The following is an 11292-nucleotide window of genomic DNA, read 5'->3' on the forward strand; positions in this document are numbered from 1 at the left end:
AAATTAACAGCATTGACTTAATGTTATGCACTATATTGTTTTGCTGAAACTAAATTGCAGCTCACAACATGAATATGACTCTGCAGTGACATAATGAATGTTGCTTACCTCATTGTATGCTATGGGATGACTCACTTCCCCACCAGTCTATTCCTAACTACCAAGAAATTGTACTATGTACAGTACACCTGGTAGGAGCATACAATTTACAAACGAAGTCTGACTCCTTCACTTCAAATCAGCCCCAAACAATTACGTTACAGTACTACGCCATTTTATATTAGGAACTTGAACATCCATGGATTTTGATATCTGCACGGGGTCCGGGAACCAATCCTCTGTGGATGCTCAAGAGTGACTGTCGTATTATCTAGGGTCAATATGCTTGTAAATACAAATACAAATGTGAGTGTTGATAATGTGTGATGAAATTCAGTTATTAGGTGGTCTCCTAGACGACCCAGAATATACTTATGCATTTATTTTAGACCGTCTCCTTGGGAGCTGTCCAGGTTACAGCGAAAGCAAGAATGGTAAGAGATTTTTCATAGAAAAAGTTGAGATGAAAAAGAAGATAGCTTATGACAAACTGTAACTCCAGAGTCATATAAGGAGGAGAGACAGCAATATTTGGTTTCTAAATGTACAACAGTAAAACACTATTAGTTGGCCAAGATTACTGAGGGAAGTAGAAGTAGTGAAGTGAGCAAGCTACAAAACAACGCAAGCTACAGCTTATGGAGAGTTTATAGTACCTAATTAGTATTACTGGCCTTGGGGCTAGTATGAAACTGCAAAAATGCTAAAGCATGGATGTAAAAACGCTATTGAAAAAATGGCATAAACAACCATCTTAATAGTTCCTCTTCCACATAGAAGTTTGTTTCTTCCTTTAAATAAATATTGACCATATATCTAAAAGATACACGTTGTATGGTCTTCCCCATTGTTTCCCTGCTGGGATTCCCATAACTCTCCTCCATCCTTGCCAGGGTGTAATCCTTGACTTTCAGTGGGAACTGACAGCAATGTTTAAGCAGGGGAGTGAGATAATCCGTTTTGTTTGTTTTGCTATGCAAGTGAGCTCTGTGGTGGTATAAACTCTACACTGTAAAAGATATCAAGTTGAGTGGAGAGACTTGTAGCAGAAAAATGAATCAGAAGGCTGTTACAGCAGTCCCATTTGGTAAGGGTTTAAACCGAAGTGAGAATGGAATGGGGGCTCGATTTGAGATATTTTCCTGATTCAGTGATTTTTGATTTCAGGATTTGGTGAGTAAACAACGCAGAGGAACTGCTTAGCAGGGTGTTGCGGTAATCCAGGGATGTGAACCTGAACAAGGTATTTTAGGAACAGAAAAAAAGGGGTGAATCCCACAGATATTAAGGAGGTAGAATTTTCAAGACATTTTGATTGACCACATGTTTGAAGAAAAAGGGAGGAACAAGGAAGATCATCAGGTTTTAGAAATTAACTACCAGAGTGTACCACTCACAAAGGTGATTTCAACACCACATCTTTTTCAGCTTTCTTCTTTCAGTATCCTTTTGGAATTGAGACTGGGAAAAAAAACATTGAGTAGTATTTGCCAGAGTATCCAATATGAGAACATGTCATATTTGGGAATGCATTCATAAAGAAACCTTTCTTCATCTAGTAAGGAACATAAAAGTTTAAATAAATGACATCTACAAGGGTGGGCAAACTATAGTCTACAGGCCCAAACTGGACTGCTGCCTGTTTTATTTTTTAATGGCCTGTGGCTAAGAATGGTTTTTACATTTTTAAATAGTTGAAAAGTTCAAAGAAAAATTTTTCATGACAAGTTAAAATGAAAGAAAATTCAAATGTCAGCATCCATAAATAAAGTTCTAGCGGAACACAGCCATGCTCATTTGTGTATATATTGTCTATGGCTACTTTGGGGCTACAATGGCAAAGTTGGGTAGTTGTGACACATGTTGCACTCTCTTTGTCACCTCTCTCCCCCTGGGTGACAGAGGCACAAAGGATTACTCAAAGCCCATTTCTTCTGAGAAGTGAGAAACTCCGAAGTGGTTAATTTCTGGGAACCCTCAAGAGAGAGGCATTCCTCTTCCTTGGAAATTAACCCTGAACTGGGGTTCTTTTTCAGTATTTATTCTAAGGCCAGAAAGTTACAGAAAAGGAACATAGGTGGAGTTACGGCTAAGAATAGTTTAACAATAGCGGCTGGTAACATCAGTGAAATAACAACGTGACATTCCATAATGCAATTTGCGAAAGGTTAAGTCGATCCACCCACAAAAGCTTGTTCTTAGCAAATACTGTCTTTTCCTACAGCAGTTTCCTCAGAATGTTTACATAACAATCAAGTAATGTTAGGTTAACCTGCTCCAAGGGCATCTGTCCTTGAGCCAACAAATTTGCTGTGTTACAATTCTTTATCTACAACAGAGACTTTAGCCTGGGGAAATTTTCCTGTATTTTGCAACATTTCTATGTGTAATTTTAAAAGGTTAGGTTATACCTGGAACTACAGAGCTTTGGAAACTAGGCCCTGTGAAATACATTTGCTTTATAAATGTTAGTATACTCCACAACAGAGACCCTACAGTCCTCAAAAATATTTTATTTTCTACTTGTAAGGAAAGTAAGAAAAGTTTAGTCAGGATCTCTTACCTCGCATCTGTTACAAATGGGCAAGATTCAGCACATTCACTAAAAACAAGTTATAAAAGTAGTGTAACTGTGCATGTGTGCCCATTTACTGATTCAGCATGATTGTTGTAATTATGCGGTGCTTGGCTTGTGGCTGTTATTGTGTACTAAGAGTGTAAAGGCAACTGCTCTGAACTGCTGGTCGACAGAGCATGGAAGGAGGGCAGAGCATGGAGGGTCAGTGGAGTAGAGCCTGAGCTTGTGTTTGAGAATAAAGCATATCTGTGAAGCTCATATCTGAAGAATAATGTCTACCTTGCATAAAGCTGCTGGTATCTGCTTTCGATTACGTGACTCACAACCTGCACAGGAAGGGACAGAAGGATCTGAGATTCCTGCCCAACAATTGGCATAGTCAGCAGGATGAGCAGGTAAGGGAGCCATGAGCCCCTTGGGAGTGGGAGGAGATGTGGCTGCCCTCAGGCATATGGTACCTGGGGGCAGTGTTCCTGTGGACTTGGGCTCCACTGGAAATGTGGGACCAAGTGGATGGGTCCCCAAAAGCATGGAGAAAGCTTTCAAGGTGCTGGGCTCCATGGTGAAAGATGAGGAGTCCTGGTGTGTGGCTGGCCAGATGGACTGGCTACTGCTCACTACACTGTGAGGCAATATGGAAATTCCACGACACAGCATGGTTTCAAGAGTTGAAACAAAAGGCAGACATGCTGGACACTGAAGTACAGCAACTCCTGAAGCCGAGGATGATAATGACTCTGAGGGTGTATTGGGAGAACCTGTGAGTCTCCTTGCATGACCTGTTATGCATCAGAAATTGGACCCCTTGCTGCTTGGCTCCTACTGTTGTGGGACCTAGGAGTGGATGGTAAATCTGCAGTGTGTGTTGGTGTTAGTGGTTGCCGGCACAGAACATAACATGATGCACGGCAACCCTGATAAGTTTCCAGGGGCCACAGTAAATGTTGATGGCTATGGGGGAAAGACTGTTAAAGTCAAAGCTGTGTCTTTGCTGCTGGACATTGGACAATTGCCCCCTTGTGTATGTACTGTGGATGTGTCCCCAGTAGCTGAGTGCATCTTGGGTGTAGATGTGCTTTATGGTTTGCATCTGCAAACAACAGTTGAAGAATTCCAGCTGCAGATCCAGACAGTAAAGCCTGTGTTGTGGGGACATGTGAAACAGTATTGCTTGCCGGAAGGACATACAGAGATAAGTGCAACTATCTCGGAGTTAGAAAAGTTTGGCATCATCCATCCCATGCATAGCTCCTTTTAATGCCCCAGTTTGGCCAGTGTAAAAACCTGATGGTTCTTGGAGAATGACTATGGACTATTGAGAACTGAGCGAAGTAGTGCTTCCTTTGTTTGCGGCTATACCTTCAGTTCATGACTTGATGGATCAGCTGAAGACTCAGCTGGGAACCTGTCATTGTGTACCGGACTTTGCAAATACTTTTTTCTCTCGGCTGATAGCCAAGAACAGTTTGCCTTTACCTGGGAAGGAGGACAATGAACTTTTCAAGTGTTGCTCCAAGGTTATCTACAGAGCCCAACTATCTGCCATGGTTTGGCAGCTGGGGGCCTAGCCAAGTGGACTAGGCCCAGCATGGTTACAATGTTTCATTATATTGATGATGTAACTAAACTCTGATTCTCTTGCAGGTTTAATCCAAGTGGCTTTGATGCTGCTAGGCCATTTAGAACAATGTGAGTGGGCTGTGAACACACCCAGAGTGCAAGGGCCTGGGCTGTTTGTCAAATTCTTGGGAGTTGTTTGGTCGAGTAAGACACACGAGTCATCCCAGAAGCCATTATAGATAAGATACAGGCATACCCCCAGCCCACAACAGTAGCTTAGCTACAGGCTTATTTGGGACTTTTGGGGTACTGGAGAGCTTTTGTACCCCAAATGGCCCAATGGCACACCCACTGTATGCATTAATAAAGAAAGGAGCTCTTTGGGATTGGACTGAAGAGGTAAAGCAAGCTTACCATGCTACTAAGAGGGTAATACAGCAAGTGCAGGCTTTGCAAGTGTCTGACCCCACTAAGCCTTTTGAATTAGATGTATGTATTAACCCAAGAAGGGTCAGGATGGGGTTTGTGGCAGAGACAAGACCAATTCCGAATGCCTATAGGATTCTGGTCTCAGCTCTGGAAGGGTGCTGAAGTGAGTTACTCTCTGATAGAGAAACAGTTAGCAGCTGTGTATTCTGCCCCAATAGCCAATGAAGCTATTACAGGAACAGCCAAGGTCCTAGTAAGGACAACATACCCCATTCTAGGTTGGCTACGCATGTGGACAACCACCCCTAAATCTGGTGTAGCTCAGACTCCCACTCTGGCTGAAAAGGGAGCATACATAGAAAAGAGAAGTACTGTGTCTACAAGTCCTTTGTCTAATAGATTGTAAACTGTGTTAGGACCAGTAGAGGTTGTGGAGGAAACTTTGACACAACCTATACCCATCGAGGTGGAGACAACACCTTTCCATGAGGGAAAAGGACCCATTGTGGAGCAAGCCTGGTATACAGATAGCTCCAGCATGGGACCCTCAGCATTGTGGATGGCTGTTGCTGTCCAGCCCTTAACTGATAACTCGTGGTATGAGAATGGTATAGGGCAAAGCAGCCAATGGGCTGAATTAAGAACAGTATGGATGGTGATAAAAAATGAGCCTGGGCCATTAACCATCTGTACTGACAGCTGGGCTGTTTTCAAGGATTTGACCCTTTGGATCTCTACTTGGAAGTATCAGCAGTGGCTGGCCGGTAACTGGCCCTTGTGGGGGCAAGCTATGTGGCAGGAGTTATGGGAATTGGAACAGGAAAAAGAAGTAACTCCTTTCCATGTCACAAGACATTCCCCTTTAGCCAGTCCAGGCAATGATGAAGCTGATATGCTGGCTAAGGTATGGTGGCTGGAGAGAACTCCAGCAGCTTATGTGTAGAGGATTCTTAAAGCAAATGTACTTCACAAGGCCTGGTTTTCCAAAGCCTTGCAGTTTCAAATATTGACCTTGTGGAGGACTGGAAATTTTCCTCAGGCTATAAAGTCTCTGGTGTAAGATAAAGATCTGTGGCACAGCAAGGTTGCTGGCTTAAGGACAGACTAGTTACCGATTGTTATGTAAAGATACTGAGAAATTGCTGTAAGAAGGGAATGTTTGCTAGATCAAGCTTTTGTTGGTGGATCACTTAATTGTCTAATAGAATGTCATCTGACTTGTTTCACTGAATGTTACCAGCCTATATTGTTTAACTATAACCCCACCTATATTCTCTTCCTGTAACTACCTGGTCTAGAAAATAAATGCAGGAAGAGAACACCAATTTGGGGTTAATTTCCCAAGGAAGGGGTGCCTCTTGCTTGAGGGTTCTGGGGAAGTTAACCACTTTGGGGCTTCTCAATGCTCAGAAGAGATGGGCTTTGAGTAATCCTTTGTGGCTCCCTCACCCAGGGGAAGTGGGGTGACAAATCCGTGGGGGACAAAGCAACATTACATAGCTGGGGGACAAAGCAACATTACATAGCTGGGTGGCTACATCGAGAAATGCAGCATGCTGGCTGCAAGACTGTGTGGTTGATGGCTTGCCGGCTGCAGCATAAACCCAAGAAAGGGTGCCCCTGATGGGCAGATGTACTCTTGATGGCTTACCAGGTACCGCACAAACCTGAGAAAGAATTCTCCTGATGGGCAGATATGCTCCTGATGAGTAGATGGGTGCTCCTGATGGGAAGATAACCCATGTGAGAGTGCACCTGACATGGTGGCAGGTGGTTCTTGTGGGACCACTGCCAAAGTCAGAGAATTACTGGTGTTCTGTTTGTATGGCCTTGTGGGGCCCCAGACCAGGTAAGCACTGAAGGCATTGAGTAGCCTTATGGCCATGTATGGTCTTTTGGAAAGGGGATTAAGGATGTCTACCAACCCTCCATCATTGAAGGGATGGACACGTCTGTTGTGGCTGACAGTCAGGATCCTAAATGAAAGACCCTGCAAGGGCAGGCCCTCTCCAGTGGAGGGTCTGTTGCACAGAGATGCAGCACCTATTCACTTGCAGGTTACAACTAAAGATGATCTCCTGAAACCTGGATATGGTAAGAATGGAAATATTCTATTACCGGCCCCAGCCTGTTTACAACAGGGGCAGACAGCACAATGGGAATGGCCTTGGGAAATAGAAGCCCCACATGTATGCTGGGTAGGCCGAATTGGACCTTGGGGGAGAGGATTAGAAGAAGACTTGCAAGTCTCACCTTGGGTAATGAGTACTTGTCCTCCCCAAGTAAAGGTAACATGGCCTGGAACAGATAAATGTTCTATCTCAAAGGGTACATTTGTACTGTCATTGTGGCCAGTTATGAGTTGCCCTATATTGTTACATGTAGAACTTACAGATCCAACAGTGTTAGCTGATAATGTGTGGCATCACAAATCAGGTAAGACACCAGTTCCTGCAACTATTCTTTCTCAAGATGGTAAATTAGCTGCACTAGGAGGGAGCGCTTGTGTTTTAGTAGCATGTTGCTGCAGTCTGTATTGCTGCTGTGACCTATGGATACAAGGGTTAGTCCTCGCTAAGGGAACATGCGGAAGATCAAATGCATAGATTGTATGGCAAGTAACCCTGAAGGCATGGACAGTAAGGAGAGTAGGGAAAGTTTAGTCAGGATCTCTCGCCTCGCATCTGTTACAAATGGGCAAGATTCAGCACATTCAACTAGAAACAAGTTATAAAAGTAATGTAACTGTGCATGTGTGCTCATTTACTGATTCAGCATGATTGTTGTAATTATGTAATGCTTGGCTTGTGGCTGCTATTGTGTACTAAGAGTGTAAAGGTAACTGCTCTGAACTGCTGGTGGGCAGAGCATGGAAGGTGGGCAGCATGGAGGGTCAGTGGAGTAGAGCCTGAGCTTGTGTTTGAGGATAAAGCATATCTGTGAAGCTCATATCTGAAGAATAAAGTATATCTAACCTTGCATAAAGCTGTCAGTATCTTCTTTCGATTACGTGACTCACGACCTGCACAGGAAGGGGCAGAAGGATCTGAGATTCCTGCCCGACACTACTATTTACAAAAATAAAGTATTTACTACCCGGCCCTTTACAGAGAAAGTTTGCTGACTCCTCATCTACTATGAGCCAGGTACTGTTCCAGGGCTTTCACATCTTGTCTTCTGTAATTTTCTCAAAACCTTTAGTGGTATATTAGGTTATAAATGCCTGGAGAAATTAATCTAGAATAATAACATGTTTTATTTGTAAATATTCAAATTATTTACACAAAGGTAATGAGTTAACTTTTTTTTAAAGATCATATCCTTTTTCTGCTTAAACACTGCTATTGATTCTAAATGCTTATAGAATTAAAGCTAAATTCTCAGAACGTAAGACCCATTGCAAATGCAATCTATTCCCCACCTACCTTTCATCACATCTCATCACTCTTTACCCCACCCCCACCCACCGTTCTCCCATCTTGTGCAGACAGAAGCTGAAAGGGACACATTCAAGAGATACTTAGTGTTCACTTCATTTAGGTCCCTTGTCCGTCTTTCTCTTCCAGACCTTTCTTCACTCTACTTTCTTCATCGGATTGATTGTCTACCATTATGAAATATAGAAGGAATAAAAAGAGGGAGGGAGGGAGGGATGGAAGGAAGAAAACTGCAAAACACACACAAGTTTTATTGAGGGGAGGCTCACTCTGCTCAGCCTAATCTGTCAAATCCTCGAGGGTAGCGCGGATTTTTTTTTTTTTTTTTTCTTTTTAACGTCGTCCCACATCTATTAGAGGTTCAGTGAGTGGTCATTCAGTCATTGATTCCCCACCCCCACCCCCCTTCGTCTCCCTTGGGAAACCTGAAAAACAGAAAAGCTTCCCACGGAAGCCCCTCAGGGGCGCGCCAAGATCTGGGCTTGCGCACTTGGAATCGGCCGGTGCTGCATCCCCCTACAAGTCCGCGGGGTCTCCGAGCACAAACCCAGCGCGGGTTCCTCCATCTCCCGCGCACGCGTGCGCGCGCTCCCCCTTCGGCCCCCTACCCTGCAGCAAGGGTAGCGTGACGTAATGCAACCTCAGCATGTCAGCCGCGATATAGAAGAGGACGAGGCGGCGCGCTTCCCAGACGCAGAGTGGCTTGTGATTGGCTCGGGCTGCGGAACCTCGGAAACCCGAATGTGAGGACCTTACGGATCCACGGCTGCCGCCCCCCGCAGCAATCCAGAGCGCGGTCATAGTCTGACTGGCGGCGGCGGCGGCGGCAGGTAAGGAGGCTCCTGAGGGGGACTTGGATCCTCCGTGCTCGGTGTCTCTCGTGTGAGGGGAGGAGAGGCTCACACCCAGCGTGTAGCGTAGGGCGAAGGGAACAATGGAAGTGGCGTCTAGTCCCTAAGCTTTCACTCCCCTTTGGGCGACAGTTTTTCTGGTCAGCCGCAGCTAGGGGCTGGAGGAATTGAGGGCGGTATAGTTTCCCCCTCAGCCAACCTCTTCATCCCCTAGGCCAGAGACCCAGGGAGCTAGAGCCGTCGTTGAGGCCGTCGGTAGTTTAGGGTGACGGGAAAATGGCGGAAAACAAAACGGTGAAGTGAAGAATGCGGCGTCCCCCAGGCATTTTCTTTCGGCGACTTCCACCCCCCTCCCGACCATATTTCTTCCACCCGCGCCCCCGCCGCCTCGTCCCCGCCCCCTGCTCCCCACCCCCAGCCAGCCGCTAATGGTAGTCTTTGGAATGCGCGAGGGATGGCGGCGTTTGCGAAGAAGTGGCATTTTAGGGGATCGGGAGTCGTCAGAGCCTTGGGTGGGGGGGCCGTGTGCAGCCACTGTCGCCTCCACTAAAACACCACCATTTTGATTCCCAGCCGTCTCCCATGTAGAGGGGCAGAGGGAGCGGGAGGAGGCTGAGGGGCTTGGCAGCACGGCGTGGGTAGCAGCGGTGGCGACCGCTGCACCAAGTGAGAGGAGGGAGGAGGGGAAAGGGTATTCTTTTCTAGTCAGTCTCTTCCTTTCCACTGTGAAGGTTCTCTTCTTCCGTTTAAGATCCAGTCGGATGGGTAAATATCTGAGAGGGCACGTGTGTGCGTTGTGCTCTAAATGATTGAAACTTGGCATGGTCTTGGGAAAGAGAGACTTAATGCGGGAAGAAGGCTGCGTCCAAAGCTGCAATACTGCTACTTGCCAGGGCTCCTTTGTTTCCTATCTCTGCAAATACTACTTTCACATTCTCTTGCTCTGCCGCCTTGCCATTTCTTTTCTATCCTTGACCCTATTGACATCATTGGGAAGCTGGGTCCTGAATGACCTACGTTTAGAGGAGACAGATGAGAGTAAAATTTGCTTTTTGTGATTTCTGCTCCCCGTACGCTGATGGAAAGATGTTTACTTGAAGCGTACTTGGTGGGTTACCTCCATTCAATAAGGATGTGAGGTACACTCTTGAGAAGACTGAGAAGCCTCGCTATCTGTTGGTTATTCAATACTTAACATATTCCTGTTCTAATTCCTCTTTTATTATTGATTTTAGTGAAATTTCCTATATAAGAAAAAGGTGCTCCAGTTTATTTATTTAGTATTTATACAATGGGATACTTCCCATAATAGTTGCACTATGTGTTGTAATTTTTACACTTCACTGAATATTAGTGCAGATTTTTCTTTATGGATTTGGCAAGGATAAAGCTTGCCTTTGGTCCTTTTTCAATTTCCAAAATAAGGTGTTGCAAATGATTTTTAAAATGTGCTTTAGAGAAGATTTTGGTTTAATCCAGTGGTCGAATTCTAAGTGTAATAACGTTGTTTATATCGTAGTAGGTAGTTGTTTCTGTTGGAATCCCTTTGCATGTTTTTAGACTAATACAGATTTGAGCATGTGAACCCTTCCAAACCTCACCCTGCAAGTTCAAGTGTGAAGAAAAACATTCTTAAGTTGTGTAAGAGATTTGGCTTAAAATGTTTACAATATCTAATTTTGAATGTGCTTTTACGATAGGTAAAGAACGTTTTCCCAAGGAAAATAACATAGTTCGGAAGAAAAAATTAAAAGAAATTGCTGCAGATTTTACTTTATATTTAAGAAAATCTACAATTTCTTCGAGACATTCTTAAAAAGGTGATTAACAACTTATTTAATGTTTTGTCTTTTAACAATTAAAATTAAGTTCTTAAAACATTTTAAAGATGTTTGTAATTGTTCTATTAGTTAAGTGATAAAGAAAGCAATTACTCTAAAGTTCAAATTGTACACTATTTTAAATGTTAAAAATAAGTCCTTATGGCATTTTAATTTATCTGTGTGAACACACAGGTAATTTATTGTGAAGTCTTGTCCTCTGGACCTCATTTTGCATAACAGCAAGGAAGAAAATGTGGTATTTGGAAAAGATAAAATACAGCTAAGAATGTCTAAAACTGTGTAATTTTGCTCACATGTAAAGTAGTTTTGTCCAATTTTTTTGATACACTTACTGCTGTAGCATATTTATGAATACAATTCACATGGTGATAGGGGTTGTTCTGTGACACTTTCTTGCCTCCTGTATACCGATAGAACTTTAAGGCAAGGGAAAAAAAAAAACGCTTAGCTATCCCCTTGTGCTTAAGAATACATTAAGTTATTTTACATGGCAA

Source organism: Cynocephalus volans, chromosome X (assembly GCF_027409185.1).
Source record: "Cynocephalus volans isolate mCynVol1 chromosome X, mCynVol1.pri, whole genome shotgun sequence".
Taxonomy (NCBI): domain Eukaryota; kingdom Metazoa; phylum Chordata; class Mammalia; order Dermoptera; family Cynocephalidae; genus Cynocephalus; species Cynocephalus volans.